Source organism: Podarcis vaucheri (genome assembly GCF_965113315.1).
Source record: "Podarcis vaucheri genome assembly, chromosome: 7".
Lineage (NCBI taxonomy): Eukaryota > Metazoa > Chordata > Lepidosauria > Squamata > Lacertidae > Podarcis > Podarcis vaucheri.
The window spans coordinates 45,037,143-45,064,947 of NC_138765.1; the positions used below are offsets into that span (position 1 = coordinate 45,037,143).

Genomic DNA, 27,805 nt, shown 5'->3' on the forward strand with positions numbered 1-27,805 from the left:
ATAGTAATCTCATTAATATTAATAAATGTTAACATTGTAATATACTTCTTTTTATTACAATATCACCTTCATTAGAATTTTGTTTTGCTTTTCTGCAGTATCCTCAACAACAGTGTGGCTCAGTGGGGAGAAGAAAAAGGAGAGGGGTGGAATCAGGGACAGGGTGGTTTGGTGCATGCCTCAGTAGCATGGAATTCAACCAGTTAAGTACTTTAAATGGAAGAATGAAAGATTTGGAGATTCTGGCTTGTGGCGGGGGGAGAAGGCAACATGATCCGAGGCACATTCAGAGAACACATCAAATGCACTTCCCATCAAAGAAAGTTTTTATTAACTTTATAATGGCCTGTGATATGTATCTGCAACTCAGTCATATTGCCTTCATTTGTTTCTCTGTGTGACAAGATGCAGCCTGATCTAGCCTGACAAGCCGCAATGAGTGCAATGCCCATATATCATGATGACACGTTTAAAAAAGGAAAGGAAAGGAAGACAAGCAGCCCCCAAACCAAGAACACACGCACAAACACACTGAACTTTTAAGGCCTCCTGTTCATCAGATGGAAAGCAGTTACAGATCTCCTACAAGGATAACCACCATTGAACACAGTAAAGGCTTTTGAGATGAAATGCAGTATAGCACCAAATGGCTTAAGCTAAAGAGCCCACCTAAGATGTGTAAAGACTCTCAGATACTGAAAGAGAGATGTAACCATGTAGATAGCCACACATAGGAAGATGGCCTTATGCTGAGTGACTGTCTATGCTGAATTGGCAGTGGCTCTCCAGGTTACAGATACAGGTCTCTTCCAGCCTTACTTGGAAATACCAAGGAATTGAAACTGGGACCTTCTGCATACAAAGCAGTTGCTCTACCATGTAGCTATGGCCCTTCACCTTGTCACCTAGGGTGAGTATACTGTACATGGTTCCCAGATAAGCGGAGAATGGTGTTTTACAAAATATACCTTTTCTCCATTTTGACCATGCCAACCTCCCTGGTGCTCCCCCCCCTTCCCAGTAAGCAACTGTGACCCACCTGCCAGGAAGCCATCATAGCAGCTTCGCCCTACCAAGCAAGTCACTTCTGTAGCTAGTGTAGAATGCAGTGGCTAGATTTTTAGCTGGGACAGGCCTGGACCTATAACATTGGTTCTGGCCTGACTGCACTGCCTACCAATTTGTTTCTAGGCTGAATTTAAAGTTTTGGTTTTGACCTTTAAAGTGTTATACATCTTGGGATCCCTATACAGTGGTACCTCGGGATGTGAACGGAGCCCCGTTCCGGAGCCCCATTCGCATCCTGAATAGAACGTAAGACACAATGGCGCATCTGCGCGTGCACGGGTCATGTTTTGCCACTTCCGTGCATGTGCGTGATGTCATTTTGAGCGTATACGCATGCGCGAGCGGCGAAACCCGGAAGTAACATGCTCCGTTACTTCCAGGTTGCCATGGAGCGAAACCCGAAAGTGCTCAACCTGAAGCACATTCAACCCGAGGTATGACTGTACCTATATGACAGCCTTTTCTCCATATGACCCTTCCCAGGTCCTAAGATCATCTTTTGAGGCCCTTCTCTGAATGTCACCTCCAAGGCATGTCTAGAGGGTGGTGGTGAAACCATAGGCTTTTTCTGTAGTAGCTCCCATCTATGGAATAATATCCCCAAGGAGACCTGCCTGGCATCATCATTCTGGCACCAGGAAAAGACATTTTTGTTTTCCTGGGCATTTGGACAGCATCCATGATTTGATTTTCTTTTTTATTTGGTGGGGTTTTCAGTACGTTTATTGATTTTTATTGCTATATTTTGTTTGTCTTAAATTGCTTCCAGACTTCTTGTTGTGGGAAGCAATTCTTGAATTCTTGAATTTAATACAACCTAACCTAACTTTAGCTCATGCACAAGCCTGGCTCCTGGATAGGAGGTGAGCTTTGCAAACAAGTTCCTTAAGTCTTTTAATCTGCTTCCCATCTAAAGCGGCTTCTTTCATGGTCAATTATAGAGTGTTCCAGAGGTGTTTCATTGGGAGAAAGAGTGAGGAAAGGGGATCATTCTTGTACTACAACTCTCTGGCCCTGCTTCTTCCAGCAATTGACTCACAAATGTAATTTTGTTTTATGGCTTCCTGTCTGCACTAATGAAGTATGATTAATCAGGGCCCATAATATGACTCTCCTCCTACACGACCTTTTTCCATACTCCCTGGTAAATATAATGCAGACTATTAATTTGGACTACAATGTTAATTTGCACAATAATGTTTGTATTATTCTAATGTGATGTGTTTATCATAAAAAATATGAGATAAATTAATTCAACACCATAGTCACCAATAAAAGCTGATGCTGTGGTGAAACGAGGAAGACAGTTCCTGGACAAATATAGTTCAGCTCAAAAAGGGGTATACACAAAAAAGCATGCAAATTTGCATACAATTTGCATGTGCTGATTTACGCAGCTCAGTGCAGAGGAATAATTGCTAATGGTTATAATTTCAGTAGAAATACTATACATCTTAGAGACTGTAACCATGCCCCTGCTTGGTCTGTTGTTCAGGGGCTAACAGTTGACAGGTAACTTCAAGTTGCCCCTACTTTCCTTTCCTTTCATTCTCTATCTTGAAACTGAACTTGGACTGGATAGTCCTTCAAATAGAGGGTTGGCCTTTGTAATATAGGACACTTGGCCACCCAAATTGGCAGTGGTCCAGGATCCTGACTTTGAATCACTCAAGGCTGCTTTATACATTATCTGGTGCCCATATAGTTGCTTCCCCTCCATGACTGCTCCCACACCACTCCAGGAATGTATAAGGCTTCCACCCTCATGGTTTAGTGGCATATGCATGTTTTTATAACATGAAAAATAACCCAACCCCCGTTTACTGCCATGCTGTGTAAGCATACAAGTTCAGTTTAACCACATGGGTGGAACTTGGAATGGCTTGGAAGCAATGCCAAGCAACCATGCCACTGCAGGTGACCTCTAAAGTGGTCCCAATAAAATATTTTGAGAATATACACATGCTGCCCTTTCAGTACGTGGAGCAATAACTTACTCCCAGAAGTAGACCAAGCAAGTTGGTTGTCTGCAAAATTCCAGAATGTTGGAGCAGCTGGGGGGGGGGTTGGGGTGGTAGGTTCATTCCTTGCTAGTCCATTCTCATCCTGCTGCCTCTGTCTTTGGTCCTCAATGTCTGTGTTTGGTCTGTAGCAGATTCAGATTTGGCTCTGGCCAATACTGTCCTTGTCCAGAAGTCTCTTAAGCCAGAACTAGATAAACTTTAAGGTGTTAAGGGCTCCAATGAGTATTTTTTAAAACACATATCAGAATGTGGAGTCCAAACCCTAACCCCTTATTTGTTCAAGGTTAGTAGCCACTGATAGGGTCATCTGCCAAGCCTCCCTTCTAAATCCATCCAAACTGATGGGCATCACCACCTCTTGTCAGATCAGATCCTATAGTCCAGCTCTGTGCTGTACAATGAAGTACTTCCTTTTGTCTGTCCTGAATCTTCCAACATTCGGCCTGATGTGCTTGACCTATGTTCTAGTGTTATAACAAAAGGAGAAAAAGGAAGCTGCCTTATATCATTTGTTTATCTAATCCAATACTGTCTCTTCAGCTCTACGTGGAATTAGGCAAAGATCTTACAAAGATCTTACCTCCTACCTGATCTGTGTAAATGGAGATGCAAAGTAGTCAACATGGGTTGCCAAACGCCCAGGATTTTCCAGGACACTCAGTGATTTTCCACCCGGGCAATAATCCCGACTGCCTAATCTGGGAAATTCAACCTTGCTGAATGCTTCCTAGAATCATAGAATCATAGAGTTGGAAGAGACCACAAGGGCCATCGAGTCCAACCCCCTGCCAAGCATGAGCAGTAACCTGCTTGTGGGCCTACTCATGAGCAAGATAATGGAGGCAGTGGGTGTGGCTAGAAAGCTGCATACAGATGGCAGAAAAAGAAGCTTTGTGGCCCCCTCTAGTGAGGGAGAGGGTCCCCTTCTGTCTCCTTGAGACCAAAGGAGGCTAAAGGGTTACCTTACCCAGAAGCTGCAGGCTTCATGTTATTCTTGTCTCCTCTATTATCTGGCAAAGCAAGATTCATTCTCAAGACAACATGTGGAAAGGCAGTGTGGTGCAGTGTCAGATTAGGAAACCCAGGTTCTACCCCCTTCTCAGCCATGAAATTCCTTGGCTGGGTGAGTTTGGGTCAATCACCATCTCTCAGTTTAACCAACCTTGGAGGGTTGTTGTGAGGATTTTGTTTAAAAGGGGGTCGGGGAAGAACTGTAGTCACCACCTTCAGCATTTTAGAGGAAACATTGGAAATAAACATCATTTTTGTTTCTAAAAAAATAAAAAAGCAGCTCGCAATGGTTCCTGCCTCAATAGGTCCCTGATGGGCTGTGAGTTTCCTACTGTGTTAGTCAGAATGAATGAAATGAAAGGCTCTGAAGACTAATACAGCATGTGAGGATTTTTCCTCACTGCAAATGACATTTTCACAATATGCCGATGTGACAGTAATTTTCATCCCTCTCCCATTAAAAAAACAAAGAGACACAAGTCTAATGGAAATGTCACTTTAGGAAGTTTGTTTGTTTTGCAGCAAGTTGCAGAGAGGAGGTTAAATTTAATTCTCTTTGTGGGGTAGCTCTTCTTTGAAAGACAGCATTTGGAAATGAAGAAGGAGAGTGTTTAGCCTGCATGGGGGAAGGGGATGCCTTAGTGACACTGAATTGCTTCTCTCCATGACAGTAATCTCAAATATATATATATATAATTTGCAAGCAATGCCATTATGGAATTTGGCTTGTGCCAACCTCACAGTTATCTTTTACTTTACTCTGAGAAATAAATTAAACTGAGCAAGCCCCAATTGCAGATACGTTCGTCTCCATCTGTTTTCTTATAAATGAAAAATATTGTAAAATTGCTTTCCTTAAACTATTGCACCGGTGAATCAGGAATTATAAACTCACAGTCAAAGAGAGGATGCCAGAGCATTTTTGGTAAAGTGCCAAAGATGTTTAAGCTTTTTTTTTCTATTTTTAAAAAACACTCTGGAAATAACTGCAGTAAACTGATGACTGCTAAGGTTAAACAGTCATCGAGTTAAGTTAAATTCAATTTAGCTTAAATATTTTATTAGAAAGGAAAGCAAGCATAAGTGCAGAAGACCAAAATCTTTATTTCTTAATTAGCTTCTTTGCCTTATTTCCCCATGAATGTTAGGATGGAGTGGGGAACAATAAGGTCATTTTAAATTTTTGGTAAAACATCAACACTGGAGTGTGGTATAAAATGCATTTCACAGTAGGAGGGGAACTTGAGTCTCCATGTCCCTGAGATTAATGCAGAGGCTTAAGAATACAAATCTCTATTGTCTGAGAGTGAAAATATTTAGCAAATGCATGCGTCAAGGGACAGATAGGTTACCTGGTCAGCAATATCCAAGTTGGCTTGTGTTACTATGTATGGGAATATACATGCAATAGCTTTAGCAGGACAAACTACTTGCCAATGAATTAACCTACAAACATAAAATCTCTGCTTAGAAAGAGGGGAATTCTCAAAGACATTGCATTACAAGGTTATACCAATATGATGCAGCAATTAGAGTGATGTTCTAAGACTAAGGAGACCCGGGTTCAAATCCACACTCAGCCATGAAGCTCAGTGAGCAACCCTGAGACAATCATTGTCTCTCAGCATAACGTACTTCACAGGATTGTCCCTCTCATGTAATGCAGAAAGGAGGGGGAGAGAAAGAGACAGAAGCTGGAAAGCGGTCTTGTGCATGTTTACTCAGAAGCAAATCTAATACAGCCTTGCCTGCACATGGAGAAAGGGTGCCTAGGCTCACTTGAACTCAACAAGGCTTGCATGCATAGGGTCAGTCTGCACAAGCTACGGTGGATTGTTAGTTTAATTAATTCTGAAACATTTCCCACAAAACATCCCAAAGTGATAAACACACACATTTCAAGTCCAGTATAGAGTGGGGTAGAAAACTCCACTTAAAATGAGGATTGTTTGGAAAAGGAAGATCTTTAATAGGCACCAAAAATATAATCAAGACAGTGCCTGTCTCATATTTAAGGTGAGGAAGTTCCAAATTGTAGGTGTTTTGGTGCTTAAGCTTCCATTCATGGTGTTGGCTCCTGGGAGAGCAGAGGTCAAGTCCCTTCTAAACCGTTAAGCTTTTTGGTGGCCAGTCACTCTCTCTCAGCTTAACCTGCCTCATAGGGTTGTTGTGGAGGTAAAATAAGGCGGGAAGGGGTGAGAATAGATTACTTTTTTCACAAATCAACTTGCAGCAGGGGGAGAATGGTACTCCTCGGGGCAGCAAGGAAGGTGTTAACTGGTTGGTGCAAGTGCACCCATGGGTGCTGGTTTGGTATCCCTAGGCTCTTAGGGCTGCCATACATCCAGATTTTTCCAGACATTACTGGGATTTCAAAGGCGTAATTGACGTCTGGGGAGAATTTCCGAAAGGCAGTGCTTTGTCATAGATCTTAGGCAAGTCAATCGGAAAATTGTGGGTCAACAATTTCAGTGGTTTCATAAAAATAAAAATAAAAGGTCGTTGTGGGTGTCCTGGTTTTTACTTTTTGAAATATGGCAACCCTTCCCTCGTCATCAGTGCATCCATTGGAGCAGTTTGACCTGGCAGTTGTACTTTGCAAGTGGTGTTCTGTCACTTTCTGTGTGGAGTCTGTCCTATCGTAGATTATTTTTGGGTACCAGGCTTTCTTTGACCTGCTTTTTTGGTCTACTTCATTGACTGGGTATTGTGATTTAAGAATTGCCTCTTTGTTTGTGCTGCAGCAAACTATCATGGCTCCCCTTCTGTAAGATGGAAGCATTAATAACTTGCATCAAGCCTTGGAGGTATAAAAGGGAGCCTGGGAAAGGCAGTATTATAGGTACTACTTCCTACACCTCTGTAATAAGGAGGAGATCTAAACTGGCAAATTATATATTTGTTAATTTAGCCTCAGTCAGAATATAATTACCTACCAGAGATTAGCAGGTCTGAGATCCCTCAGGCTGATTCTGCACAGCCATTGCCTCCAGCCATTGCCACCAGCCTCCAAGATACCCAGTTTGGAACAAATTGAAACATTATTTGGAGGCCAAGCCTTCCAGGCTTCCCACGGGATTTCCAGTAAACATTTTGCATCCTCTGTGTCCAACCAGCCAGAAAGGGCTACTTAATTATCTCAAATGACATTCATTAATGAGTGGACCTCGCCCTGATCTTGAAGTGATTCCGTGATATTCACAACAGAACTTGTTTTGCTTTTCTCTTTGGTCAGAAGTCTTACAAAAGGGACCAACATTTCAGACAAGAGAGACAGATTCACTAAGGTGTGGACATCTACTTGTTGGTGATTTTGAGTGGTTGGGAAACCGTCCAATGGGAATAACAACAACAACCATTTATTAGGAATGGACCCCAATAGTGATTGACCCTTCTCATTTTTCTTAATATGACTGAGAAGCCAGCAATTTCCTTTCTCTATAGATACACCGCCATTACCAGGTCAGAAACTAATTTTCATTCAGTTCAATGGGTTTGTACCCATTGAGTTCTACTCTGAGTTCTACTCAGAGCAGAATTGATGGACATGGCTAACTTAGGTCCTTTCCTTTAAGTGGGCCTGCTCTGACTCAAAGACAGCATAATTTCCATGCATAGGTGTACTGATGTTGACCTGGATTTGGCTAGAGCTATATGCATCATTACCTAAAATATACTATGGATTGGATCCAGACTGTTAGTTGACTGTAAGTCCCACTGAACTTAGTAGGACAAGTGAATAATTATGACTATTGTCCACTGATTTCAGTGGACACTAAGTTCAAGTTATAGATGATTTCACAGAAAAATAATTTACTTCTGTTGACATGTTGATGAGCTTCAAAATGACAAATTATCCTAGGCCAGGCTTCCTCAACCTCGGCCCTCCAGATTTTTTGGCCTACAACTCCCATGATCCCTAGCTAGCAGAACCAGTGGTCAGGGATGATGGGAATTGTATTCTCCAAACATCTGAAGGGCCAAGGCTGAGGAAGCCTGTCCTAGGCTAATCTAAAGGTGCCTCCCATTTTCAACAGTTTTAAAGTACTTGCTCCAAACACACTTGTGTGTTGTTGTGATGCAGTTCGTTTTGTTACCATATTCGTTGTCCCTCAGCTTCATTTTCCCCAGACTTTCCAAGGTGCCTATTGGATGTGGTGGTCCACATGATTTTGCAGGTGATGCCATGATGTGATGGCATCATGGACAGCCATAAATATATTACATGAACTTATCACAGACAATCAGACTAAGGAGAACTGTGGACAAATGAGGATTACAAGAACAAAAGTAACAAAGAAAAATGAAAATGGCAGCAAGAAATAATAACCAAAGGAACAGAAACCCTCAAAACAACACAAATGTTTGGTGAGCAATAAACACTCACTCACACTTCCAATGACTTGGATAGATAATTAATTTAGTGTTCTAAACCTGACAGAACTCCTTCTGGATAAACCCATTTTATTTATTAACTATACTTAGGGTTTGATTTTTTTTTCTTTACACATTTTCATGGACTTATTCTTACATGTTTGTTACCCCTGTTTTGGATAGCCATGGTGAAACATGTAAAAAATTAATCAATGAAAGAAACCTTGAGGGTTGATGAACTGAATTGCTCTTCTGTGACAATTATCACACAGCTTTAAGAGATGAATGTGTTGCACTTGTTTGTCCTGTATTTCATAATGTGCAAAAGGCCTTTTGCAAAACCAAACCTTCTTACCCAAGATATAATTTCCAAGTGATTTTGCTTTGTACCTGCTTATTTTATCTTGTGAAAAATCTGAAATACTATTTTCTTTAAAGATTAGTTGAGTGTATGTTTATTCCCCTTAATAACAGGCACCGTGTGACTGTGTTTTCTTTCACCACCTTGTGTCTGAAGCATTGTGGGCTCACACCATAAAATCACAAGCTACAGACCTAAACTGAAAACTCTCCCTATTTGGGGAAGGAGACACCCTGTGTTCAAGGTGATCTCCTTCCCTCTGGCTTTGAAAAAGAATCTCCCAATTTTGCCTTTGTTCTGGTCAGTTTCACCTTCACTTGTGATTTGCGATGCCATAGTATCATCAGTTAAGGAAAACTGGCCCTAGGCTGAGCTGAATGTTTGAGATCAAAGCAAACAGACTGTTTGGTTGCCCCACCTTTGTACCCCATTTCACGTTAATTAGGGTAATTTTGCAGTATCTGAGCTGCTGCATAACTTGTATCCAGAGTCTTGAAAAGCCTGGTTCCAAGACCTGAGATCCAAAAGTGGCTTCAGGCATTGTGTAATGTGAGAAAACAGGAAGTGCAAGTACATTATGCTTCCTGCTCTTTATGTTTATCCACAACCTAGTAAGAGACACTTTCACATCTCTCTGCTCTGTGAGCTGTATGTGTTCCTGTCCTTTCTTAGCAAGATGAGAAGCTACATTGCTGTCAGTAGACGCTGGTCCATTAGGGCATATGGGACACTGCCTAACCAGCCTCAGTCTTGATTCCTCCAAACCACCTGCCTTCTTACTTACAATCAGTCCAGAGGGTGGTCCTGGCTGTCTGCTTCTTCCTCAGACTCAGTTTTGCCACTGCAGAACTCAGTTTTGCATGTATATATTCATAGGTCCATTCCGTCCTATTTGCATGTCAACCTGTGATTGGAGGGAACATTCATATTGTTTTTGTAAATATTTTACCCTAAATTATGTGCTTTTATATGCCTATTATCCTGAAAATATACATTTTCATACTTACTCTACTCAAAAACTGTATTGTGCCATCTCTGCTATATTTTGGCGACCTGCTGAAGACATTCCTCCCTCAAGTTGAGCCTTTTAAGTAAAGATCTTTCCCAGTCTGTGTCTATAATGGAATTGGTTTTATATAGTTTCATCACATGTGTGTGTTTTGCCCTGGACTGCTTTAGGAGGAAGGGTAGGATGGTGATGATGATGACAAAATGAATAAAATACTAACCCAGGAGCACAAATCAGGAGAGTTTGCTTAATAATATGGACCGAATGAAATTATTCAGCATCCCTACTTTAATGTAAGGGAGAAGTATGTCTGCAGTGCTTTCCAAAGTTGCCAAATAAATAAAAAGTTACAAACTGCATTTCTTATGTGATGTAGCACACTACATCTTTGGGGTGGAGGGTGGGGAGGTAAAACAAATGACCCAGAAGAGTCTGCCCAAGCCAAGCCAAATTATCCTACATTATTCTTCTTATTTCTTTTTGATCTTAAACTCCTTTTTATTTATTTAAAGATAATGTTCTCTAGAACTTGTGTTCTTTTGAAAGGGTGAAGAATTTGCATGAACCAATTTCTGTTAGTTCCCTTGAGAATGTTAAAAACTTCAATTAGGTCACTCTGAAGTCTCTTTTCCTGGGAGAAATTCCTTAATCTTCCTTAATAATGTACGTCTTTGAGTGTTGCTGCTGTTCAAGTTGCCTTGCAATTTTCTTCAGAAGTAATTATAAACCAGCTATGATACACTTCATAATAAACCACGACTCTTAAGTATAGTCATTTTTTTTTCTGGGTCCTGCAAAGCCAGATGCTCCTGATGCGACGACAGTACATGACATTGTTTTTTTTATAAAGGAATGTGCTGGGAAATGTCAGTACGCCATTCCTTAAGAAGCAGAATGTTCTTCTCTATAACAATATTTTAGTTAGCTATTTACAAAAGTTTCTCTTACCTAATTTATTTGCTAACAATGGCAGGCAGCTTATAATATGAAAGAACATAAACATGCTAAAATCAACAAAAAGTAACTATGTTTTATAATATTGAATCACAACCGCATCTGAAATCACTATAACAGCAAAAGGCTAGAGGTGGAGAACCTTTGGCTCTCCAGATGTTGTTGAACTACAACTCCCATCAGCCCCAGCAGGTACAACCAATGGCAGCCCATCCAGTTTTGCAGATTGAGGCAAAATTGGAACATGCTGTTCCCTCCTGCTGCCACTCCTCACCCCCACTGGTATTGCTACTATCTTACCTGTGTTGTGTGGCAGCGGCTGCCACAAAACACCAACAGCAACACTTGTGCCCGCAACAGCTGTTTCCACTGAGATCTCAGGGAAGTCTCACAAGATCTCAGGTGCTCTGTGGGGTCTCTGTGAGGTCTCTGTGGAAACCGCTGCTCGTGCCACTTCTCAGCTGCAAGCAGAGACAGCGGTGTGGCAGCAGGCGCATGGCAGGCAGTGTCTCTTAGGTTTCCACCGCTTGAGAAAGTCACCTCACCTTCCTCTCCAGTGGGTCACGCCTGAGTACGGCCAACAGCTAGGGATGGTGGGAGCTGATGCTCAGCAACATTTGGAGGGCCAAAGGTTCCTCACCACTCATTTAGAGGAAGGCAAGCCAGTTTCAGATTGGGGTGGCGGAGGCTGTAAACTATCCACATAATAGCTGAAAAAGTAGTAGTTTTTCCTTGTCTATAGATTATATGATTATGTTCATTTTGCTCAGAGGGGTCTTTACATATACTGGACCTCAAGGACCCCATCTCCTCACAGGAGCAAGCCCAGACCCTTTGATCTTCATCAGAGGTCCTTCTCCACCTGCCTCATCTAGGAAGGTGCAGAGGGTGACCACACAAGAACAGTCTTTTTCAGTGATAGCTCCCCATCTATGGAAGGTCTCTCCAGGTTTTTTTTAAAAAAATGCCTGGTGTCATCATTGTCAGGTTTAAGGTGTCAGGTGTCAGGTCAAGACATTTTTATTTACCCAGGCTTTTAGTAAGGTAGGGTAGGACTTCTCTGTCTGATTGTATTCCTAGGTGATCATTTTAGGAATCTAGTGCATACAGTGGTACCTTGGGTTAAGAACTTAATTCATTCTGGAGGTCCGTTCTTAACCTGAAACTGTTCTTAACCTGAAACACCACTTTAGCTAATGGGGCCTCCCACTGCCGCCGCACCGCCGCCATGCAATTTCTGTTCTCATCCTGAAGCAAAGTTCTTAACCCAAGGTACTATTTCTGGGTTAGTGGAGTCTGTAACCTGAAGCGCCTGTAACCCAAGGTACCTCTGTACATACTTTTAAAATTGACTTTTTATTCTTTTTAGCTGTTTGTTTTTTATTTTGTTATTAAGTTGCTTGGAGACTTTTTGAAAGTAAGCTGACTAACAAATGCAATAAATAAATAAATAAATAAATAAATATTAACACCAGCAACAACTCTCAAAGCAGGTTAACTCTCCTGTTACCTCATCAAGGCCCTCTGCCACTATGAGCTGGGGAGTCTCTCTCTGCTTAATGAACCTCTTAATGAGTGCCAAGTTACCTTGCCAATAGGGATGAGGGAGAAATTTAAATCAGTTCACATTGAAAGGAAAACTCACCAAATTTACACTTCCTGAAACAAGAAACGAATCAAATTACCACTGTACTTCAAAAAAAATTCTTCTCCTAATTTTGCAGTGCATCTCTCCAGCACATTAAAAGGGATAAAAAGGATAAGGTGTGCATATAAATGCATATATTCATAAAAATAACATACAAAATACATTGTATTAGGGGGAATCTCCTTGCAAAAATTGTGCATATTGGGCAAAACTGCACCCAAACTTGTTTATATTGGGGAACATTTGCACTAAAAAAGTCTCTAATTTTGCTTTTGTACAGTAGGCTAGTTTCTACACACACATACCTAACCCTCTCTGTCGTCCATCCAGACAAGCAAGGAGCCATTATCTGAATTAAAGGATTAATTCCAGTGCAGCAAAACCCTCAAGTAGGGCATGGCCTGTGAGTGCCATGGCCTGGGGAGAGTCCCAAGGGCCATATAGAAAGGCCTGGAGAGCCATATTTGGTCCCCAGACCTGATGTTCTTCGCCCCTGTCCCAACATGTTGTTGTTGATGATGATGACGATGATTAAACTGGTATTCTGCCCGGGATACTTAAGGTTCCTAGTATGGGAACAGAACAGTACATTAAGATACAGAAATCAGTATACGAACCATAAATGGGAACCACACATATACTGCCATAAGTTCTATAATGGAAGAAAGTGGGGAAATAAATGTAAGAAAATGAAATATCAAATATGTTTTTAAAAATCAAGAAATCAGAAATTAAGACAACATAGCAGCAATCTGTTTCTTAGGATATCGGTCTAGCTGTTACTGACAGCGAGAAACTTTCAAGTTTGGTTTCATGAAATCGCCTGACCTAGAGACATTCAGCTCTGTGAAACTTTACAATGTCAGTTCTTTCCTACTTCGCTTGGGTGCACATACAGCACTGATGAGTAGAACATCTTCTAAGAAATGCCAGAGGTTTGCCATGAGTCACCAGGCATCCCACTTGCATCAATAAAAAATTTATAGAAGCACCCCCAACCCCTGTAATTCTGGGTATTCTCAACGTGTTCTAAGCAGCGATAGATCTAGCTAAGCTTATCAGTTTCATCACCATGCCAAGTGCGAAACCCAATGTACTTTCTGGAGAGTTGTTTCTGTTGTGATCTTGTTGATTTCACACCCAGCTCAGCTGAAACGAGAGTTCCATCCTTTCTTTAACTGGCTTCTGAAAGTAATAAAGGCATGTTGCTTCCTTTCAAGCTGGCTTCTAATTACACCTTGCAACCATATGTTGGCCTGGTTTCTCTCAAGCTTCCTTATGATGACTATGGTTTTATTATTTCAATTTAAAGGTGCTTCTGTTGTTAATGACTTGGCCAATCTAGATATGTATTTTCTCTATTAAATGAGGCGAGGATCTTTTCTAATCTGAGTTAGCGTGCTCAGTGCATGATCTCTTAGTTGTTTTACAGTGATTGCCATTGTAATTGTCTTTCCAGTTCTCTTTGTGCCTTAAAACAAATCTTCCCAACGGGTTGCCGAGGCTCTCTATATAATTTCATATTGTGGTTAGATGTCCTTTGGTTCATGCAGCAAAGGAGTCAGTAGGACTAACAGCTTCTTATGAGTTGCTACAGCCACTAGCGGACGAAGGTGGGGGCGGGGGAAGCGGTCCACCCCGGGTGCCATCCCGGGGGGGACATTGCGGCCACCCCTACCCCCCTGGGATGCTCAACACTCACTGCACACCCCCAGGACGTGCGCCGCTCACACGCCCCCCCGACATGTGTCATGCCCCCACAGGCAGCACGTCACGCACCCTGGGGACATGCGCCAGCCATGCCCCCAGGTGTACGCCACTCCCGGTGCCAGAGCAGGTAGCTTCGCCACTGGCTACAGCAGCCAAGGAGCTCACAGGGATGTCTTATACAGAGTTAGACTTCTGGTCTAGCTAGTTCAGTACTGTCTACACTTAACAGCAGGAATTGAATAGGATCCAGACATGAACCTATCATAGCCCTACCTGGAGATGTCAGGGATTAAAACTTGGACCTTCTGCATGCAGAGGTGCTCTACCACTGAGCTATGTCCCTTTCCTGAATGATACCCCTGTCCCTTTCTCAGCTTGGACATTGAAAGCAGAGGCAGGAAAGGAGTGCAGTACAGGGAGATATTCTTGTGGAGAAGCTGGTGCAATGTGGGGTGGACGAGGCTATTGTTTGGTGGATTTGTAGTTGGTTGACTGACCGCACCAAAAGGATACTCACTAATTATTTCCTTGTCATCCTGGGGAAAAGTGAAAAGTGGGGTGCCACAAGGTTCTGGCCTGGGACCGTTGTTGTTCAACACCTTTATAAATTACTTGGATTTAGACCTCAAGCTTAACATGAGTCAACAATGTGATGCAGCAGCCCCAAAGCCCTAATGCTATTTTTGGCTGTCCCAAGCAGGATTGCCAGCTTGGCCTTGCGACCATGGGTGCCTGGCGCCATGGGTACCATGCACTGTGAATGGCCCTGGCGATGAAATTTGTGGGTGCCTGGCCCCTTCATGGGGAATTTTGTAGGTGCTCAGGCACCCAGAGCCCCAGGGAGTTGGCACCTATGATCCCAAGCAAGGGAAGTAATAAAGGTAAAGGTACCCCTGCCCGAACGGGCCAGTCTTGACAGACTCTGGGGTTTGTGCGCCCATCTCACATCTATTGGCCGGGGGCCAGCGCTGTCCGCAGACACTTCCGGGTCACGTGGCCAGCGTGACAACGCTGCTCTGGCGAGCCAGAGCCGCACACGGAACGCCGTTTACCTTCCCGCTGGTAAGCGGTACCTATTTATCTACTTGCCTCCGGGGGTGCTTTCGAACTGCTAGGTGGGCAGGCGCTGGGACCGAGCAGCGGGAGCGCACCCCGCCGCGGGGATTCGAACCACCGACCTTTCGATCGGCAAGCCCTAGGCGCTGAGGCTTTAGCCCACAGCGCCACCCGCGTCCCTGCCAAGGGAAGTAATAGTACCACTCTATTCTGCCTTGGTCAAACCACATCTAGAATCCTGTATGTAGTTCTGGGCACCACAACTTAAGGATGTTGACAAGCTGGAACATGTGCAAAGCAGGATGGCCAAAATGATCAAGGCCTGGATAAGAGGAGACTGAGAGAAGATATGATAACTATTTTCAAATATCTGAAGGGCTGTCACATGGAGCAAGTTTGTTTGTTCTTGCTCCAGAGGCTAGAACCTGAACCAAAGGCTTCAAGTTACAAGAAATGACATTTCTGACAGTAAGAGCTGTTTGACAGTGGAACAGACTTCTACAAGTGGTGGTAGACATGTTTAATTAGGATTTTAAACCCTAATTAAACTGTGCATGGCCCCCATTTGCTTCAAAAACTAGATCAAGGTTGAATTGGCAGCAGATCATCCCCAAATTGGAAGTGGGGAGCACACAGTTCTATTGACAACCTGTTCTTACTGCAGTCAACACGGGAGGAGTAAATTCTAGTATTCATATGAAGCCTAGCTAGGTTGGCTTTCCCTATTAACCTTAACTCAGCATCAAATTGGCTGCCTTTGGCCTTTATATAGACTTCTTTGCTTTCAGCTACAGCTACCAGCCATGATGTCTATACTCTGGTTGAATCTAGGTAAAGGGACCCCTAACCATTAGGTCCAGTCATGGCCAACTCTGGGGTTGCGGTGCTCATCTCACTTTATTGGCTGAGGGAGCCGGCATACAGCTTCCGGGTCATGTGGCCAGCATAAGCCGCTTCTGGTGAACCAGAGCAGCACACGGAAACGCCGTTTTCCTTCCCGCCGGAGCGGTACCTATTTATCTACTTACACTTTGACGTGCTTTTGAACTGCTAGGTTGGCAGGAGCAGGGACCGAGCAACGGGAGCTCACCCTGTTGTGGGGATTCGAACCGCCGACCTTCTGATCGGCAAGTCCTAGGCTCTGTGGTTTAACCCACAGCGCCACCCGCGTCCTTTCTTGTTGAATCTACACACATATAAAAACTGTTCTGAAAATGGTTTTTTAAAAATACATTGAATTTTCCATAAGGCTCACCATCGCCATCTAGCGTCACATTGCATATTGCACTTAAAACACACTTGAAACGTTTTGTTTGCAGCTGTATGGCTGGGTCCTCTGATTATCAGCTACTGGAAATTGCAGGTAGGGAGAGTGCAGTTGTCCTGACGTCCTGCTTGCAAGCGTCCCAAAGGCATCTAGTTGGCAGTTGTGAGAACAGCATGCAGCATCCAGCAGGGCTCTTCTTATTCTTAGCTGTTGGCTTAAAAATATTCAACAGATGCAACTTGTATTATAGCAAGAGAGGTTGCACTGGTTGAACCAGTTCCTGAAAAGCACCTTAAATGCCCACATACCTGTTTTTAAGTGAAGAACTAGCCTCTCCTCTTGTTATTCATGTACTGCAGAAGAACAAGAGGAGTGCCCATCTGAGCATTGCTCAGGTGTGTGAAGGGGAAACAGAATTCCCATAGCCCAACTTTCTGTCCTTGCGGTCCCCACCCTTTTAAACTTCAGATGCACATTTGGACCTAAAACTGAGTGCAGTGGAAAACATCCTCTCTGGTAGGGTTGACCCAAGATATTTTGGCACCTGATACAAACCACAAAATGGCCCATACCCCAGCCAAGGAAGAAGGGGGTGAGTGAAGGGAGGAATAAAGAACTACACTGGGGATAATGGTAGGGAGAGACCAGCAGTGCCTCCTATTTGCAAAGAAGCCACTGCAGAGGCAGCAGGGGGGGGGGGAGGCTGCTGAGGAGGCAGCAGATCTGGCCTTCAAGGAGCATGCCACTGTAGTACATAGCTGTCAATGTTTCCCTTTTTTTTTTAAAGGGAAATTCCCTTATTCCAAATAGGATTCCTCGCAAGAAAAGGGAAAAGTTGACAGCTATGCTGTAGTAGCAGGTGATACATGCCTTGGAGACCAGAACTAGCTGCCTTTGCAGATACTACTGCCAGAGGGAGTCGCTTCACCTTGGTTTATGGGCCCTCCCCTTGGTCACTTCTCTCCCCCCCCCAATCTTCCAAAGAGACAGAAAGAGAGAGCAGTAGCAGCAGCCCCCCCCAAAAAAAGGATTGGGACCAGCAAACAATTTAAAACTTTTGGAAGGGGTGAGAGAGAGACATTGTTCTTCACTTTCCCCTGTAAACCACAATACAAAATGAACCTGTGGGAATTTGCACATCACTAAAGGAAAGTAGTGGGATGTGGGTGATGCTGTGGGTTAAACTACAGAGCCTAGGACTTGCCAATCAGAAGATTGGTGGTTCGAATCCCTGCGATGGGGTGAGCTCCCGTTGCTCGGTCCCTGCTCCTGCCAACCTAGCAGTTTGAAAGCACATCAAAGTGCAAGTAGATAAATAGGTATCACTCCGGCGGGAAGGTAAACGGCCTTTCTGTGCACTGCTGTGGTTCGCCAGAAGCAGCTCTGGACCTAATGGTCCCTTTACCTTTTTAAAGGAAAGTAACTCCCTCCCAGAGAGAATTAACTCTCTGAGGTCCCGTTCACACTGGGGAGACAATGGGCAAGCACTGTCACGGCTTATATGCACAGTGCTTAGCAAGATTTGGGTGCTTTATAGATGTTTTAAATGATGGAGACAATGAAACCACAGGGCTCTCAAAAAATAATAATAAGGTGGGGGTTACTTTTTATTTTAACTACCATCTAGCTAAAATGCTATTTTAAGCAGAGTAACCCAAGTTGTTGTTGTTGTTGCTTTAATTTTAATCACAGCAGATTCTCCACTTGAAACAGGAAGAGAGGAAATCCAATAGTTGATAAATGCATACTGTCAGGAAACACAAATCTTTTTAGGAAGTACATCATGTAATTGTGTCTCAGAGCCCCATGACTTTTTAGAGTTCAGGGCTGTAATTCTTGGATGGATAAATCTGCCCAGGCTCAGTATTTGTGTTTCTGGGAGGTGTAGGGTGCTGCAATGGCTAAGAAGCCTATAAGGCCTCACCTAGAACATAAACCCAGACAAGAGGCAAAAGCCAATGCACAGTTTCTGCGGTTGAAGAGCATGGTCTCAGCCATGCCATATATTGAAAGTGCACTTAAAGCACATGGATTCCTCAGAGCTCTGCTTTGTTAAAGGTGCTGGGAATTGTAACTTAGAGGAGCCCAGGATTCTTTGCAGGAAGCCATTATTATTAAAGTGGTATAAATATGCTGTATAGTGTGGAAGTGACTCATGGCAGCACCCAAAGAGCAAGGAAGCTTTGGAATGATATACAAGCTGACGTTTCCAAACGGCAGATGCACATTGGGCAGATTACAGTATTCTAGACAAGGTATAACTTAAGAAGGCATTTGCCACCATGTCCAGAGATGAATGGCACAGTCACAACAACAACAACAACAAATAATAATAATAATAATAATAATAATAATAATAATAAATTATTATTTTCAATGGGACTTATTCTCAAGTAAATGTGTTTAGAGGTGCTACTATTTTTAATATTGATGCTCTACTATTTTATTTTACTGTTTTACTGTGGTTTATTCATGATTTAATTGTTTCATGACTGTTACATTTTGTTTTTGTAAGCTGCTTTGAGAGCATTTGTTAATATTCCTGTTCAGAAAGCAGGTAGCGCTAATTCCACAGGGGATGTAGAAAGGGGCATTTAGTTAAGTGTAATGAGCATCTTCTGTAGATGCAATTTAGCAATGCTGTTTTTCTCCACCAAAGGGAAGGCCATCGCTCAGTGGTAAAATATCTGATTTGAATGCTGAAGACCCCTTGGTTCAATCTTCAAGATCTTCAAGATAGGGTTGAAGGAGACTAGACAGTGACTGGTGGTAAGTGAAGACAATATTTAGTTAGACTAACCCAAATGTCTGACTCAGTAGAAGGAAGATTACCTATGTTCAAAGTGTTCTAGGAATAGTTCTGATAAAATCGGGAGAATTGGATGGGCACCTGGAGGTAACCTACCGGTAGTTCAATCCCTTGTTCAAAGTAGGAAATTAGATCTAGACCTTCCCCAACATCTAGCTTTTGCTTGATGACTGCCAGAGAGAAAGGAGCCACAACTCCCCATGGTAATTGGTTGCCATCATAAAGCTTCTCCTGATATTCCACCTTCTTGTAGAGTAAACCCTTAGATCTACTCACACCCTCTGAAGAAAACTTATATGGCAGAAAGGTTACACCCCACAGAAGAGAGCCATTTTTCCACACTCCCTCCCCACCTCGATTCCCGTAGTGTTTCCTGAATGTTTGAGTCCATAGAAATCATTACAAAAATAAGAAAAAATATTGTGCAGCTTCCTAGTAAATGGACTCAGAGACTCACATGAATGTGGACATTATGCAAACCTGGTGCCAGATGTTTATGATAATTTTCCCCACCAAAAAAAAAAAATGAAACCTTTAATGACTATCCCTTACAATTCAATTTGTCTACATTCATCTCAAAATAAAATGGAGTTTTAGTGCAAACAAAAATGTTCTGAGAATGGGCAAACTGCAGAATCACTATGCATCCACTTTCTAAATGGAAACAGTAGACCTGGTTTTTAAATATGCGCACACATATATTTCCCTTCCTAGGATGCAAATTGATTTTCCAAAACAACTATGCCAAATCCAGTGTTTACAGTGGGCAATCGGATCAGTTAGTCTGGTCTGGGCTGTAGCATTCCATTGCCTTGAAGCAAACAATGTGCAGCCTGAACTCTAAGTGACCCAGTTGTCTCTACTAATCACTGGCTGATTACTAGCTAATCAGTGTCTTGTTTAGAGCATGGAAGCCAAAAACACTTTGGACTGTGGGCTGCCTTTGGGAAGCGAGACACATTTTTGCAATTTTCATTAGCATGCTGCAATTACACCAGAGGTGGACAAAGAGAACCCAGGGCTGAAACCAAAGCAAACTGTAAAACCCGGAGCTATAAAGGGACTCTGGCAACATATTAGAATGACTATAAACCATCTCAGACTTCTGTTGTTCTAAATATGCTGGACCCCAGACTTCTAAGTCCCCTGGAGGCCTTATTCTTTCCTTCTGTTCAGAACGGTCATCTGAATAGGGCTTTAGAAGGAACACAAATCTTACATCAGCTGGGGCTCTGTCTGAAATGGATCTGTGAGGCTCCTGAAGCCTGGTGCTCTAAGGTCTCCTTTTGGACTGCCCATAGGAAAAACAAAAGAGGAAAGAGTGGCAGCGCTAAGAAAAGTAAGATAAGCAGGAAGAAGCAAAAGGAGAAAGGAGGAACAAGCAAGCACACCCTTGCCTCTGACCAAGATGTCATTCACATATCACTCCCAAAGAATAGGTGGAAGTGACTGCTTCATCTCTCCTTGGCCCTCGGTATCTGCTCAGACAAGGGGCTGTCAACAATACACACACTGCACTCCTCAACTATTAAGAGTGCCTCAAATACTGGAAACCCTACGATCTTTTAATCTTTCTGTTTCCTGGTCAGCACACCCAAGGATACATGCAGATCCAAGAGCCTTGGAGAAAGAGAAGAGGAAGCGTTCCAGCCCCCACAAATCTGTACGTGATAAAGTCAGCGTTGAGAGAGCCAGAACAGGGACATAGGAAGCTGCCTTGTACTGAGCCAAGCCAAGGGTCCATCTAGCACAGTATTGTCTACAGCTCTTCAGGACGTCAGACATATTGCTTTTCTCTGAGCCACAGCTGGAGGTGGCAGGGATTGAACCTGGGACCATCTGCATGCAAAGCAGTGGTGAGTGAGGCCACAGGCAGAAGCAGACAGAGCAACAGATGTAGATTTTACCTTTGTGCAGTTTCTATACACAAACACTGCTCTCTTTCCACCTTCTAAGGGAGCAAGAAGCATTATCAGAAATCAAGATCACATTCAAGCCAAGCAAAACACTCCAGGAGGGCAAAAAGGAACAGAAGAGAGTGTGGCTTGAAAAGAGGGTGTCTTACCTGGTGAGGGTTTTGAGGGCCACACAGAGGGCCCCATTCAGCCCCCAGCCCTGGGGATCCCCACCCCTGGTCTGGCAGTGGCTCTCCAGGGTCTCAGAAAGGGATGTTTCCATGCCCTACCTGCAGATACTTGGGATTGAACCAGCAACCTTTTGCAGGCAAAGCAAATGCTCTACCATTCCTGTAAAATCTCTTCAGCATCCTTCAGTAACTTTTAATAGCTGCATGGCCACCAGAATTTTGCTTAAACCCAAAATAAATTTTGGAGGTTTTTCCTCAGGAGAAAACATCTGAGAAATTTTGAAGGAAGCCAAAAGGATCAAAGAGAAGCAAGATTTCTCTGGAGAGTTCTGCACATCCCTCGCTGGTTTGAGTTTGAGTTGTTTGTTTTTTGCTTTTGCCTGCTGTGAAATTCAGAGCAAATTTAGAGGTTCTTCCTCATCTGAGAAATGTTGAAAGAAGCAAAATGCCTTGATGAGACCAGTGGGATTTCTTGGAGTCAGGAAGCCTGATTCCCAACAAGGATACATTTGTCACAACCATATAGCCGTCTCTGGGTAAACAGGTGCTAATTAAGTCTGTACCTAGGACTTCAAAAAGCAGTGCTAGCAGCTGGATTATCAGGGGAAAGTAGGGGGACCCTAAATGAACGTCACAATCTCCACCCCTTGACTCCTTCCTATGTTTAACCAATCATGCTTATCCATAATGCTTCTGGTAACAGTAGCTATGAAGGCCATCAGAGGCCAGGTCCCCTTCCCACCACCACTTATAATTCAGGCAGTGGGCAACATCTGCATTTGTCTGAATAAGGCAACTTGAAATCTTGGATGCAACCCCCACAAATACCTTTAAAAAACAGGTTCACCTTCTTCTTGCTACCAACACTACTATTATTATCTACCATTTTGTTCATCTGCTAACCCTTTACAAAAGATCAGGCCATCCCTACCATTAAGTAGAGTCCCGAATGGTGCAACCTGGACTGCATCCTAGGGCCCTGATGTCCAAGGCCCCACACCCAACCCATCCATCCATCCATCCATTCAGAGAGTTAGAAATGATGACAGCAGTGACAAACAGAGCCCCAAATCAGCAGTTCGGTGTTGGCATGCCAGGGCCCACTAGGGCTGATCCTGCAACATTCTTTGTTTCTTCTTATTTTTTTTTAAAAAAACATTTTATAGATTATTGGGGGGGCAACTAGACATCTACATGTTTACATTCTTTAGGGATATAGGAGAATTCTGACGAAAACAGAAATTGCAGTTTGTGTGTTTGTCTGATGTCAGGTACTGAAGTCAGCCAAATGAAAACAATCAGTATTCATTCACATCATTGTCATCCCTCTTTTGTTTTGTTTTTTAATTTTTAATTTTATTCTGTTGTCAGTCACATGACACCTAATTATTCATCCTTTGTTACATTGTTTTGACATTTCCTTTACATTGAATTGTAGGGACGCGGGTGGTGCTGTGATCTAAACCACTGAGCCTAGGGCTTGCTGATCGGAAGGTCGGCAGTTCGAATCCCCGCAACGGGGTGAGCTCCCATTGCTCAGCCCCAGCTCCTGCCAACCTAGCAGTTTGAAAGCACGTCAAAGTGCAAGCAGATAAATAGGTACTGCTCTGGCGGGAAGGTAAACAGCATTTCCGTGCGCTGCTCTGGTTTCGCCAGAAGCGGCTTAGTCATACTGGTCACATGACTCGGAAAAACTATCTGTGGACAAATGTCAGCTCCCTTGGCAAGTAAAGTGAGTTGAGAGCCGCAACTCCAGAGTCGTTTGCGACTGGACTTCACCGTCAGGGGTCTTTCTTCTTTTACATTGAATTAAATGCAACGTGTAGTATTTGGCAGAAACTAGACTGCAGCAGAACAGAAAATGTGCTGATTGTGGTGAATACACGTTGAAATGGAAATCACTGCCTTCTTACATCCCTACTCATTTTATTATGTTCACTTTTAAATATATATTATCCTTTCCTACAACAGCTGCAGAAGCGAACTGCATTTTACTCTTGTAGCCATGAGGATGTGATGATTTAATTGTGTTTAAAATGCAAAACTGCACATATTTAGAGTAAGGTTACAGGACGTCCCAAATTTTCTGGACATTTCCAGGATTCGGCTGTTGGAAACAGTGCCTGGGCGCAAACTGCTTAGATGGCCGGGAAAATCCGGACGTATGGCAACCCATGTCGAAAGTGTAGATTTTGGCGAATTTCCTTAAAAATAGCTCAAAAACTTCTCTTTTTGTGAGATCTTGCAATGAAAGCTCAACAACCTTGGGCAAAAAAAACATTTTTTCGTCCGGATTTTCACTTTTTGAAATATGGCAACCCTAGTTTAGAGTATTTTTTAAAATAAAACAAGAAGTCAGGGAAGGAAAACAGTTTGGGGGGCATTGCTCTGTTGGAGTCTAACATCTCAGGAATGTAGAATCCATTATGAAGCATAAAATGGTTAGCAGGGGGTAGGGAGAGGAAAACTGTTTCACAACAGAAGTAACACAAACAGTTGTCTACAGTGGAAACCCATAAAACTACTTTGTTCAGGGTCTAAAAGTACCTAGCTACAACACTGGAGCCTCAAGTGGAAAAGCTTTTGAGAGGGAGGCAGAGCAGCAGCAATATAATAAAGAGCCTAATTTAGTGGGAGAGGGCTGTAGCCCAGTGAAAGAGCAAGCACTTGGTATTCAGAAGGTCCCAAGTTCAATCCCTGACTTCTCCAGGTAACGCTAGAAGCCCTGGAGAGTCATTGCCAGTCAGTGTAGAGACAGACCTGGGCTGGATGGGGCCAATGCCCTAGCTCTGTAGAAGGCAGCTTCCTATATTCCTAAGGTCAGAGTGCCTACCCTGCTGCTGTCGGGTGCAGTAGAGATGTACATTGCAGGGGGGCACCATTTTGCCCTTCACCGTAGGCTGGCCCTGAGAAAACCACCTCTCCTCCTACTGCCGTTTGGCACAGCAGCGACTGGTTAACAATCCAGCTGCATTGTTCAGGACACATAGCCAAACAAAAAGGAGAGTAAATAGACAAGACTTTTGATCTGCTGGAAGGCAAGGAGACTGAATGTCTGCAGCAGGAGAATTCATTTGACAAATACACCCCAAGCTGCAAATTAAAAGAAAATGGCCACTTGTGTTTTTTCATTGCCACCCCCCCCGCCCCGTATCGCCCCATAAAAACTGGGGCATATGCTACACACAAATTTGAGATTATCTGCCACTATTATCTAAAATTAACTGTGGTTTTGTAATGAAAAACATTAAAAGGAGGATCAGATAGTAATGGGGCCTATTTATAATACTTGCTACAGGAAAAAGAGAGAGAATCAGATGTCTGATGCTTTAAATGAAACCAACATGCTCCGTGTGTAGAGCATAACATACTCATTGGCTGGCTTTCTGCTGCTTTATTAACAACACGTAAGAGGGTGTTTTATCATATCCATCAGTGGTTAGCAGAAATGAATCAACTGCAGAAAGACGCTCGTACCTCTTCATGTCCTACCACTGTCTCTGTAAACATCATCATCCTTTTGAGATGCTAACTCAGACAAATGTAGACAAGTCATGGATTACCAAAACCACTTTGCTAGGTGAAGATACACTGCCTGGGGGTGGGTGGGAGAGAACAGGCATATGGGAGTTATGGAAAGAGGCTCTGGCCCCATCTGTAAAAGGTTTGGGGGGTAAAGGTAAAGGGACCCCTGACCATTAGGTCCAGTCGTGGCCAACTCTGGGGTTGCGGCACTCATCTCACTTTACTGGCCGAAGCAGCCGGCGTACAGCTTCCGGGTCATGTGGCCAGCATGACTAAGCTGCTTCTGGCGAACCAGAGCAGCGCATGGAAACACCATTTACCTTCCCACCAGAGCGGTACCTATTTATCTACTTGCACTTTGACGTGCTTTCGAACTGCTAGGTTGGCAGGAGCAGGGACCGAGGAATGGGAGCTCACCCCATTGCAGGGATTCGAACCGCCGACCTTCTGATCGGCAAGTCCTAGGCTCTGTGGTTTAACCCACAGCGCCACCCACGTCCCCGGCCCTATCTGTACTCCACCTTTATTGCAGTATCACATCACTTAAACAGCCATGGCTCCCCACAAAAAATCCGGGGAACTGTAGTTTGTTACAGGTGCTAAAAGTTGTTAGGAGACCCCTATTCCCCTCACAAAGCTACAGTTCTCTGCAAAGAGGCACTGATTATTAAACCACTCAAGGAAACTTTGCTCTGTGGGTGGAATAGGGGTCTGTTGAACTAAGTTCCTGCTTGCCGTCTTCCTAAAGTATCTGGTTGGGTTGGGTTGCCATATGTCTGGAATTTCCTGGACATAGCTGGTATATGGCAGTTGGAAACGGTGTCTAGACAAATGGCAACCCACAGTTTTTGTGGCCGGATTTTCACTTTTTGAAATATGGCAACCCTACCACTGTGAGAACAGAGTGCTTGACTAGATGGCCTTTGGTCTGATTCAGCAGGGGTCTTCTTAGGACGGGACATGTGGTGTACCCAGCTCAGTCCTTGAATGCCTCGCAGTGCCTCCCCACCCACCAGATTTGCTTAATGGCAGAGGTGGTCCTGCTTGCAAGAGATTTTTCTTCTTACTATTATGGGAAACCACGCCATTATGGTTGTGTGTGTCGGCACAAATAAGAAGTTCACAACCTGGTCATTTATGGGGGGGGGGGTTGTGTCTCTGTTTTTGCAGATTTTTTGACATGCATAAAAAATTGCAAAGGGGGATCCCCAAACACTCACTCCTCCCTTAACCCTTTAAGGACACTTAACAGAGCGGGCCATAGGGACACAGAAAGGGGCCTTATATGGATTCCATCTGACTTTGTATTGTCTACATTGGTTGACAGCAGCTCTCTAGTTCTGTCCCAGATCTCTCCCAGCTCTCTCCCAGCCCTTTATGGAGACACTGGGAATTGAACCTGGGACCTTTCATATGCAACACAGATGCTCTACTACTGAGCTATGACATTCCACTTGCTCTTGATGCAAGACTGCATCTGCTAGGAAACACCGTGCTCCATAACAAGCACCATAACAAGGGGGAGGGGGAGGGGTTAGAGTAAGGCAAGAATTAGAGCCTGAATTTTTAAAATGCCAGCCCTAGCAAAGGGATGTGGGGAGGTGTGTATGGGAAGTGGCCATGTGGGGACCTCTTCAGGCAAGACAGCCACACACCCACTCCAGGTTATAGGTGGGTCTCTCTCTCCCTAATGGACAAGTGGTAACAATGAACCAGCAAGATGCGTCTGATGTACTGGAAGAGAACCACTTTGACTGGCACCTACAAGCTGAATGCCTCTGAGCATATGTAGGGAAAACATATCATGGAAGAAGCAAAGGTATCCCTGAGCATACGCAGAATGCTGCCTCAACTGTTGATTATAAGCAGTGGCGTAGCGTGGTGGGTGCAGGGGGGCCGGCCGCACTGGGCGCAACATCTGGGGGTTAGGGTTAGGGGGCGCAAATCCACGGGTTAAGGGGCGTAAATTACTTGCCTTGCCCCGGGTGCTGACAACCCACGCTACGCCACTGATTATAAGCTCCACATTAATACATAAACTTGGGTTACAGGCAATAGAATGCCATGCGCTGGAACTGTTGACAGATAATAGAGAGCATTGAAAGACTTGGAGGGAGAGGGAGAAGCAGATGGGGTGACAGAGGGGGTGCTCAGTGTTCTTTCTTAAGCATTTAGGCTGTGGTCGTAGGGAATGTTGGCAAATAGTTGGAGAAACCTGCATCTCGGATTGCCGGAAGGCGTTTGTATATCTGACCACGTCTTTGTTTTTCATTTTTATAGAACCACTCTTAACTCTCTCTTCTTCTATTTTTTTTTGAAGTTTCCACATGAGAAATGTTTTCCCAGCTGTTGGAACTAATTAGCCGACACAAGGAACGGCTTTGTTACATTTTTTCCTCTGGATAGGAGCGAAGTTATTTCGTGCAATTTTTATTTATTTTTTACACAACTCTGCGGCGCAATGTGCTGCATACAGAGCAGTTTATTTATACTGCTTTATCTCACACCTGTTTGGATCCTGGCTGTTTTATGGTATTTAAACATACTATTTCTTGCCAATTGCTTTATCTCCACAATTCCCCACGTTTGCTGCAAATGTTTCTTATTAACTCTAAAAGGAAACTTCAGTTGCTCCCCAAGCATGATTAGCACGGACAAAAATAACATAATTGATAGTTACGTCCGATGTGTTATCACTGAAGACCTATAAAGCAGGCATTCTTTTAGAATACTGGAGGAGCTATTTGACTTCTCTGAGAAGTAATAATGCGTATGGGAAGCACTAGCTATTTCTGGGGGAGTTTTCAGTGAAAAAATACTGGAGCTTGTTTTTAAGTCCTTCTTTCATTTATGCTCATTTTAGGTCTGGGCTTACGTACAGAATGAGTTAATAGAATTCAAGT

At 43.5% G+C, this 27,805-nt stretch overlaps 1 long non-coding RNA gene across 1 annotated transcript in view; it reads left to right on the forward strand.

Moving 5' to 3' along the window:
- LOC309537525 overlaps positions 1-27,805 on the forward strand; it is an 87,216-nt gene that overhangs the window by 6,107 nt on the left and 53,304 nt on the right. Inside the window, exon 2 of the long non-coding RNA XR_014221955.1 lies at positions 19,142-19,251. This is a non-coding gene — a long non-coding RNA (uncharacterized lncRNA). The remainder of the gene's footprint in view (positions 1-19,141; positions 19,252-27,805) is intronic.